The following is a 10,371-nucleotide window of genomic DNA, read 5'->3' on the forward strand; positions in this document are numbered from 1 at the left end:
TTATCTTTCAGTATTAGTCCCCTATAAGTTAATATTGAATGTGCAGCTAACACTTTTTTGGAAATTCATTCTAGATCACAATTCAGTGCATTTAAAAAAATCAAGTCCAGTTATCACCTTAAATTTCTGCCCTGAGGTACTAATCCTGTTGACCATTGAAATTGTTTGTCCTTGCTTACTAATTTCTGGGATGGAGGTATTGTTCTGCACAGATTAAATAGACTGGGCTTTTGTTCTCTGTAGTTTAGAAAAGGAAGAAAAGGTTATTCAAACATATAAAATTTTTGCAGGGATTGCCTGGGCAGATGAAAGAACAATCTTCCCCTGGTTGACGGATCTTGGACACAGCCTGAGAATAAGGCCCATTTAGAACTGGGGAGGAATTTCTTTGCTCAGAAAGTGGTGAATCTTTTGAATTCTCTATCCCATGTGACAGTTAAGCTCCATTATTAAGCATGTTTAAGACAGAGATCAACAGATTTTTGCAAGGTTTGTGCAACAGATTTCTCAGCATTGGAAACATTGAGAGGTACAGCGGTAGTGCAGAAAAATAATGTTGAAATTATTTAACTATGATTTCAGTGAACGATGGCACCTATGTCTTTTATTCTAGTTCTGAAATTAAGTGCAATTATCTGGATAGTAAACATGGTAAGCAGTCATCCCTTTTAATGGATCTGCAGCATTTTGCCTTCAACAACTAATTAGACTTTAAAATGAAAAGAGGGGCTAGTTTAAGAATATATCCAACTGCCAGGCACCTGAAGTCTCTTCAACTTGTCAATTTTCATACTCCCCATTCTTCTTAGCTATCCACTTTCAGCTGTTCTTATATTCAGTATTTTGTATGTATATTTTATTTCTTACATTATGCCTTCTTTTGTTCCATGTGTACATCACATCACATAATTTCTCTTTAATTTCCTTTTTATTCTTCCACCCTCTCAACTGGAGAACTGTGCAGACCATTCCATCTTTTCCTGTGTGCACGTGCACTTTACTTCCAGTCTCCTTTTCCATGCTTTGTTTCTTAGATTGTTCACCTTTGTGGGAAGAGTTTACACTTTTAATTATTGACAGTCTTTTTTTTTGCAACAATGCTGCTTGACCTGCTGAATCGCTAGCATTTTCCTTTTTGTGTGTCAGATTTTACTTTGGAGACTGGCAACATTTAATTACTTGTTTTAACACCAAATTCACCTTTCAAATCCCCACAGCAAATTTTTAAACACAAACACTTGGATCCAAGATTCAACTGTCCAGATTTAAATTTAGCTGAAATTCAAGTATACATAGTGGAATCTAAATTAAACAATGTGATGATTCCAGCGCATGGTGTTATTGGACAAGTCAGTTCTCAGAATGAAATCTGACTAGATGGATCAAATGTATCATTTTTTTTCTCAGTTGCTTATTGTGGTGGTTAGTCATTATTCAAGCAAACCTGCAGATGTTCTTTCACAACAGAACAGAAGTTTTTTTACACAAAAGAAAGCAAACAAATGAAGTTATATGGCAGATAGAAGATCTTAACAGAAAAATCAAAACAAAGGTTTAACCCTCTGTTTCGTGACACAATCCTTTTACAGATTCTCAGTTCTAGGGAAATATCACTTCCATCTCCATTTCTTTATGTTTCACTCAACTAACTCTCTCTTTTCCTTGGACTGTTAAGACAGTTTTATGATTGTGGTCATGAACCTTTTTGGAATCTGTTGGTCTAAACTTCTTTTCAGATGGATAGCTGGGACACCTTCTTAATGTTTCGCAACTTGGAGATACCATAGGCTAAAAATCACTTGTTGATATGACTGGTTCCCAGAATGAAAAATTGATTCTCCTGCTAGGTGAAAACTGTTCTCCCTGCTGAACAGAACCCTTGGATCTTTTGAAGTGAAGTTAGAAGCTAAACAAATGGCTTCTGGTCTGTCTGTAAATTCAGCAGCGTAAATACTCCATCCGTTAATACCATAAGGTGTCCTTGACTAAGGTCACATGCCTTTTAGTAATGATGTGTTTAGTAAGGCTGGAGGGTCTGTATTCATGCTGCTGCTTTTTAAATGAAAGTCTTCACAAAACTAACAAATTGATATCCATTTGATATTTGGATTTCAAAATAATCCATCTTTTTATCACATCCAATAAACAGTAGCAACTCACTAAGCCTCCTTCAACAGCACTTTCCAACCTCTCAAGTTCTTCTTTCACAAAGCAAAATGGCTACAAAGGCACAGAAACACCACCACTTGCAAGTTCTCAAGCCATGCACCACCTTGACTTGCAACTGTATCATCACTTCTTCACTGCAGCCTGGATATAAACCCAGAACATGTGAATAGCAGTTCAAGATTGACTGCTGCAGTTCAAGATTGCCATTTACCACCACATTGAGGCAATTAGGCAACAAATGCTGGTCTTGCAAATGATGTTCATGTCCAAAGAGTGAATAAAGTATGAAAACAGCATCTGCTGACTAAATCTGCGTTGTCTGCAATTAACACTTAAAATTCCTCTGCAGCCTGATTTTCGTATGTAACAAGATGCTACATTTAACGTGTCTCACAGCTACATTGTTTCTGATTAATTCAATTGATGTTAACAACAATCCTATCTTGTACCCTGTGCCTTACTCCGCCATTGTGCTTTGGCAGAAAACTGATAATACAAAATAAGACTAAAACTAACAGACGTAATAACTTAAAGTAGATTATTAAAAGCTGAGAAATTGTCAGCCAATTTTTTTTAAAGAAACAGTAAAATCAACATTTTTGACAGAAGTGGTGAGGGATGTGAATTGCATTGAGTTTGAAAGTTTTTGCCAGCTTGACTTTCAATGGTGATAATGCCCCCTCATTGACTAAGAATAAATGATCAGTCACTTCCCGGCTGTATTGTTCAATATGCAGCATCCTGCTGTTATTGGAAACATTTTGTTCAGATCGTTTTTGGTTTAAAATAATTGCCCTCTTATGGCTGACCTAGTAAAGTGACATTGTCACTTTAAGCAATGCTAAAATCTTCTTCAATGTGTGATTTAGCTTTAGTGATACACAGGGATAAAACAGTCATATTTTCCTGAAATTGATGTGTAATGTGAAAGAAAATACTTTCGCAAACAGTGCTGCTGTTTTGCTAAACCATCTTTTTTAAAAAAGAAATTGCTCTGTTGGAAATTTTGAAATAAGATATGCTTTGCTCTTGCCTCTGAGTGAAAAAGTTACTTCTGACATGAAAAATCTATCCCATATATCAATAGACACATATGGTCATAAATATGCCAATATGAAGACTGATAGGCTATCTTCAACTGAACACTCATTGAAGAATTGTAATAACAAAGGAAATTGTATATTAATTGCATATATGAAATGAGACTCTCAGGCTTATTAGTGTCTGCAGTTTGGCACAGATGGTAACTGAACTGTAAACTGCTAGTTTTACTGCATCAATCTTCATTATCGAGAAGAGCTTTTATCAAGAGTGAATTTTCCAGAAATGGCTAGGGCACTGGGAATGAATCACCAACCAAAAAGCACCATGGTCACAAGAAATCCAGATGTTCCACATTGACACATTTATTATTGTTCTTAGGGAATTGGAAATCCTCTGTTTATAAAGCCAAAGTCATACAGCATAGAAACAGACTCTTTGGTCCAACTTGTCCGTGCTGACCAGACATCCCAATCTGACCTGGTCCCATTTGCCAGCATTTGGCACATCTCCCTCTTAAGCCCTTCCTATTCACCTACCCATCAAGATTCCTTTTAAATGTTGTAATTGTACCTGCCTCCACCACTTCCTTTGGCAGGAATGATAATCTTGACTGCCTACTACACCACCTATTTTGGTATCACCTGCAAACTTACCAACCATGCCTCCTATATTTGCATCCAGATAATTTCTTTAGATGATGAAAAGCAGTACCAACCAAACTGATTCCAATTAGCCTACCAGCTGTCTTTGAGGAAAATGCTAGAGTCCATTATTAAGGAAGAAGTAGGACATTTTAGAAAAATGAGCTTGATTTTGTGAAAGGGAAATTGCTTGACAAACTTTCTAGTGTCCTTTGAGGACATAGCAAGTAGAGTTGATATAAGGTAATTGGTAGATGTAGCCTTCAGAAGAAATTCAATAAAGGATCAAATGAAAGGGTATTGTACAAGATAGGAGCTCATGATATTGAAGGTAACGTACAAGCATGGATTGAGGACTGGTTGCACACAGAAAACAACTGGAATTAGTGAGACTTTTTCAGTTTGGTTCTCCACTAGCTACATTTTCCCAATGATCAGTCCTTGGGCCTCAATTATATTCTATTGATATTAATGACTTAAGGGATAGAGTATAAGATATCCATGTTTGCTGACAGTACAAAAATAGGTGGAAGGGGTATGTTGTGATGAGGACACAAGGAACCTGCGATTGTAAATACATAGGTTGAGGAAATGGACAAAAGCTTGGCAGCTGGAGTTTAATGTGGGAAAGTATGATATCATGCACTCTTACAATATTTAACTGGAGAAATGGTCTTAAAAAGAGACAGTGCAGAGGACCCGGTGTTCTTGTGCATGAAATACAAAATGTTAGCATGCAGGTGCAGCAAGTAATTAAGGTAAACAGAAATGCACGCAAAAATAACACATTAAAGCATTCTTATTCAGTTTACAAGTTGCGGAATCACACCTCCCTTTTCCCATCCTATCATAAACCAATTACCTCACTTGTTAGTTATTTTCTTATCTGGCCACCCTGCTGTCCTTGTCTGCATTCTTTGTTCCTTGTTTGTTACAGCTTGTTCTTTATTACAGTTTCTCTTATCATACTATAAGCTTTATTGTGAAATGAAAGTTATTTCCTAGCTTAAAACTATTTTCTTTAAAAGACCCTCTATATTCATTAAAGTCTTAGCCTTAAGTATGTTACATGCTACAAGAATTCCACGACCATTTGTATCATGTTCCCCTTCCCCTCTTCTCCCCCCCCCCCCCCCCCCCCCTCCTCCACACACACACACCCCCTTACCCATCTGCAAAAACAACATTTCTAATCTCCCACATTCCCATTTCCACACCTTCCCCAGTGGGATGGAAGGAAGTGAAGTGGATTTAGGCCTTTAAGTGGCAGCCAATTGTTCTTTTAAAGGCTTCAGTGAGCATCAAGGGTGGGTGAGCATGCCAGATTGCTTACCTATGGGTTCCATAATATGGGCATTTTGGTCGGGGTTGCATGTGGGAAGGCATTGGGTGGCTCCTGCATTTTATTTTGTGCTTGCTGATTTTAATAATGCTAGTTGGGTGCCATAAAATTCATTTCTATATTTTTTTTCTGCCTCTGAAGGCAGTCATGCTTATTCACTGCCAACAAGCTGTATATCTCATCGTGTACCTGCAGCCCAGCGACATAGTTTTCTTTCTCTTTCTATTCACTGTTTCTGTTACTTTCTGACCCCTATGTAAAATGTTCTGTACTACAAGCAAAACTTATTTCTGTAGTAAAGGAAACTTAAAATGTATTTTAAAGAAGTGGCACACTTGATCAAATTTAATATAGTTTATTGAAATGGTTCAACTAATTTTGCTGAAATACATCTGACTGCGATATAATGGTTTTTCAAAATATATTTCACAGCTGAGGCCTAGTTTCAAAAGTATGCAATACACCAAACTCCAATTTTGCTTCTTGTGTTCTGACCTCAATGCAACTTTCATCAGCTGACTGGTCGATTAATTATTTATAACCTATGTAAATTCTTCTCTGTTCTCAGCCAAAATAATTTTGTTTTGCAGCAACCAATTGTTTTGCTTCCTCACAGCAATAGAGATTAATTGATTTTTTTTAAAAAAAACAATATTTGCACAACTATATCATGTCAATAGATACTCAATATTACTTTGTGCAAATTGACTTTCTTACCATTATGCCAAATTTGTCCCTATGTTTCTAAAAATGCTGACGCGGATTCACCTATATCTGAACAAGTGAGCATGTAGAATCTTGTACATAGCTGTTGGCTGCAGCCAGAGTTGCTAATTTTAGCATTTTGACTCTGCATTTTCCCCAATGTTTAAAAAAAACTCAACCTGTCCATGCTAGAAGAACTGAATAACCCTAATGAGAAGCAACAATAGTTATTTACTGTTACCACTTGGGGATACTTTGAGAATCTGGAGGGAAACCAACTTTTGCAAGAATGTGTTTCTAGCTTATGGAAGCGTGAAGACTATTTTGCATATGAAGGCATTCCTCTAATATGGGGGGAGCAGTACTTTACTACTGCATCTCTGTTGTTTTGATGCTATGAAATTCAAGTTAAAATAAGGCATTTCCTGTTTTCCAAAAGTTTAAGCTGTTTGGGCCAAGGTTACATGTAACATAGCAATTAAAAACATTTAACTAAATTCACAACCAGATCTTTTTAACTGCAATAAACATGATCTTTTGATTTGAATCCAATGTATGCCATAATATTTACTTTCAAACTAATAGGGTTGGAGGCTTTGAGCTATAGGGAGAGGCTGAACAGGCTGGGACTGTTTTCTTTGGAGCTTTGGAGGCTGAGGGGTGACCTTTATAGAGGTTTACTAAACTATGAGGGGCATGGATAGGGTCTTCTCCCTGGGGTGGGGAGTCCAGAAGTAGAGGGCATAGGTTTAGGGTTAGGATATCTGGTCGGCATAGACAGGTTGGATCGAAGGGTATGTTTCCATCCTGTACATCTCTATGATATAACACTGCCCGATTTACAGAAGACCAACAAAAGCACAGTACCAGATGTACAAGTGATGTCATTTTAGATTATAGTACTTTGTGTTAATATAATGGGAAAGCAATTTTAGATGCCAGAAGTTACGAATAAAGAGCGTAGCCAATTTTCAGTCAAATTCAGACCAAGTGCCAACTTTTCGAAAGTTTCATGGATGCTTCTGTCTGCAAAGCATAGTGAGTGAGTTTTCTCAGTCTCTCCTAAAACTTGCCTTATTACCTATGCACCACACCCCTAGAGTGCTTGCTCATTGTATTCTCCCACTCACTATAGGCAGAAGTCATTGCCATTGCCAGGGTATCCTTGGATTCCTGGTGCTGGTGCCACCTTTGAATTCCAGTCATGCACCTGGGCATGTGCTGACAGCTTTGAGTTATCCTTCACTGTGGAAGTACTGGAAGAGCAATAATTTTAAAAAAAAAAGCTTCAGAGCACCTTGACGGTACTTGATTGCACGAGCAAATTCACATTCCTACATCTATTGCTTTTTAAAACCCAAGCGACACAGCTTCCCCATCTTCAGCTACATTCCATGTACAAACTGCTTGTTTTTCCCCAGTATTTTCTCTCTGATCAATTTGGGAGCCATTACAAACAGAAAAGCTTTCAAACAGTTCAAAACATTTACTTTTATCCATAAAGCCAAAAGCAAACAAAAAATGTCAGACACTGCATTTGCCTCTGGGAACTGACAAGGACTGCTTGTTTCTTTTTTTTTGAAGTTAAAAATCTCATAACACCAGGTTATAGTCCCAACAGGTTTATTTGGAAGCACTAGCTTTCGGAGTGTCACTGCTTCGTCAGGTGGTTGTGGAGTAGGACTACGAGACACGTGCTCCACAACCACCTGAAGAAGGAGCAGTGCTCTGAAAGCTAGTGCTTCCAAATAAACCTGTTGAATTAAATCTGGTGTTTTGATTTTTAATTTTGTCCACCCCAGGCCAACACCGGGTCCTCTACATCATTGCTTTTTGAATACCTTCAAATGTACAGTCAGTGGTATCAGTATCCAGCTCGCGTCTACTGAAATGACATGTCCGTTAAGTCCGGAGTGGTTTGTCATGCCAGACTTTGTGCATGATGGAGTGCTGCAATGTTCTGACCTTCCTCCTCTGAGGACTGTTGCTCTTAGAGTTCATTACATCCATTCTTTCCTTCCTTCAATTGAACTGATCACAGCATGCAAGGATTACACAGTGCAGTCTGTCTGGTATTTACTGCAGCACCCCTCCCCCTTAATGTCTGCTGCACTATAGTCCTGGTTAAGAGTGAATGTAAGAAAAATGGCGATTTCTTACACCCACCACCCCCGGCCCACTGTAACAAGTTTGTGTCTCGCTTAATAAAGGGGACTAATTCTATCTTTTCACAACCTTAATTTACACCCTTTTTTCCTTACTCCACTAGTAACAATCCCATTGTCAATTACTCTTCCTCTACGTCCACTTGTCCTACTTCTGCCTCTGTCAATAGCATAAAACTAGTCTGTTTTCCAATATCTTTCAGTTCTGGACTCAATGTTAATGCGGTTTCTCTTTCCATAGATGCTGTCCAAGTTTCTCAAGCAATTTTTGCTTCAGATTTCCAGCATCTGCAGTATTTTATTTTTGTACTGGCAAAGTGCCTGATTAATGTAAGTAGAGCCCATGTGCTCAAACAGAAACAAATATGTATCCATCCATTCTAGTTGTGGTTGCAGCAAGCATCTGTGTTGTATGAGTATGGAAGGCAGTGCAGGTCACACAAGACAGTGAGTCAGACGTGACCTGGTAATCAAGAGGCCTCTCTAATCCTCCATGATCATTTCTTCCTGGCACATTCTGTCCATCTCATCAATACTGAGCCTTGCCTTGTTTGTACATACCACTTTTGAATTACGATTTCATCTCCCAGTATTACAACTTGGGCCCCTATAGATGAGACATACCAGCCATCTTTGCACTGTCCGCTGTCAAGGCCTGAGTGATTTGACTACTGATAAACTCCCTCTCCCACAGTATCCCACGTCTTCCAATGCATTATCCTCCCCCCACCCCACCTCACCCCACCCCTCCCATTTGTTATGTTCCACTCTTTCCAATTTTTGCCCCCTGTGAATCTCAGCTTGTTGCCTCCAAACCCTGCGTCCTGGCAGAGCAGATGCATACCACACATTATCATAGCCCCTGATAATTTCCCTTGACTCTCAATGATCTGACCCCAAGACTGACCATGGCCAACTGCCCTGACCAACATGGGAACGTGAGCTACAGCCCACACTGATGTGTGATTGGGTCCCTGGAAAACTGCATATAAATGGCAGTGAGAGTTACTAATAATAAAATGTTAACACATGCAAATGAACACAAATGGGTCTCCCTACTTGCTAATCTTGTTTCACTGTTCGAAACTTTGTTTAAAAAGTGAGACATATTGTTCTCAATTAGGAAACCCTTCACTGTCAATCTCTCAATTTTCCAAACTTTTTCACTGATGTCCATGTTTTGTGTCCAGAAAGATTGTACCCCTTTTGCCTAGTCCCATACCATAACTCACTGCCAGATTATATTGTCTTTTTTAATCACTCATGGGAGATGGTCTTAAGTTTTGTTTCCTGCTGAGCTCCTTTACACACTTGATGCAACTGCAACACACCAACTTCTGTGAACAACAATCAAATTTTATTAAGCATAGTATAGTACAAACTTTCTGGAGAAACCTTTAACACACCTCGCAGGGTTTATGGGGTCGTGGCAAAATCTCTGTCTGAACAAAAGAAATAGTCCTTCCTTTGTACAAAATCTTTACATCAGTTAATAATGCCCACAAGACAACCCCCAGCCATTGTCCTCACAGTCACCTGCTACTCAAGACACAATGCAGTGACCACCTCACCTCCAGAAATAATGTAATGCAAATCACCCCTTTAATGGCCAGATCTGGTGTGAGTTGTTTTTTTTAACTGCAGGGAATAGTCAAATTCCAACTGTGATGATTAGATTCCCTACAGTATGGAAACAAGCCCTTCGGCCCAACAAGTCCAAACCGATCTGCCGAAAAGTAACCCACCCAGACCTACTCCCCTACCCCACACTTACCCCTGACTAATGCACCTATCACTATGGGCAATTTAGCATGACCAATTCACCTGACCGGCACATCTTTGGATTGTGGGAGAAAACCGGAACACCCGGAGGAAACTCACACAAACATGGGGAGACTGTGCAAACTCCACACAGACAATCACTTGAGGTGAGAATCGAACCCAGGTCCCTGGTGCCATGAGCCACCGTGCCAATAATTATCTTATTGATCTCTGAATAAGGGAGTGAAACTGTAAAGAGGCTTTTGAATAGCAAGGAAATGACAATGTAAATGGCTCTGGATGATGTAATTTCTTCAAAATTTATCTGTAAGTCAGAGGCATCCCACCCTAGACTCATACATCGAATTTCCTGCAGGTCAGCAGAGCAAGTGAACTCTTTATAATATCACAATATGTGTTGCTGCTTGGCCAGCATTTATTGCCCATCCCTTTTTGCCTTTGAACTGAATGGCTAGCTAGACTTGATCATATTCTTTCTATAAAGTGGTAACTACTTGCTGAGTAGATGAACGTTGTTTAGGAG

Source organism: Chiloscyllium plagiosum, chromosome 36 (assembly GCF_004010195.1).
Source record: "Chiloscyllium plagiosum isolate BGI_BamShark_2017 chromosome 36, ASM401019v2, whole genome shotgun sequence".
NCBI lineage: Eukaryota > Metazoa > Chordata > Chondrichthyes > Orectolobiformes > Hemiscylliidae > Chiloscyllium > Chiloscyllium plagiosum.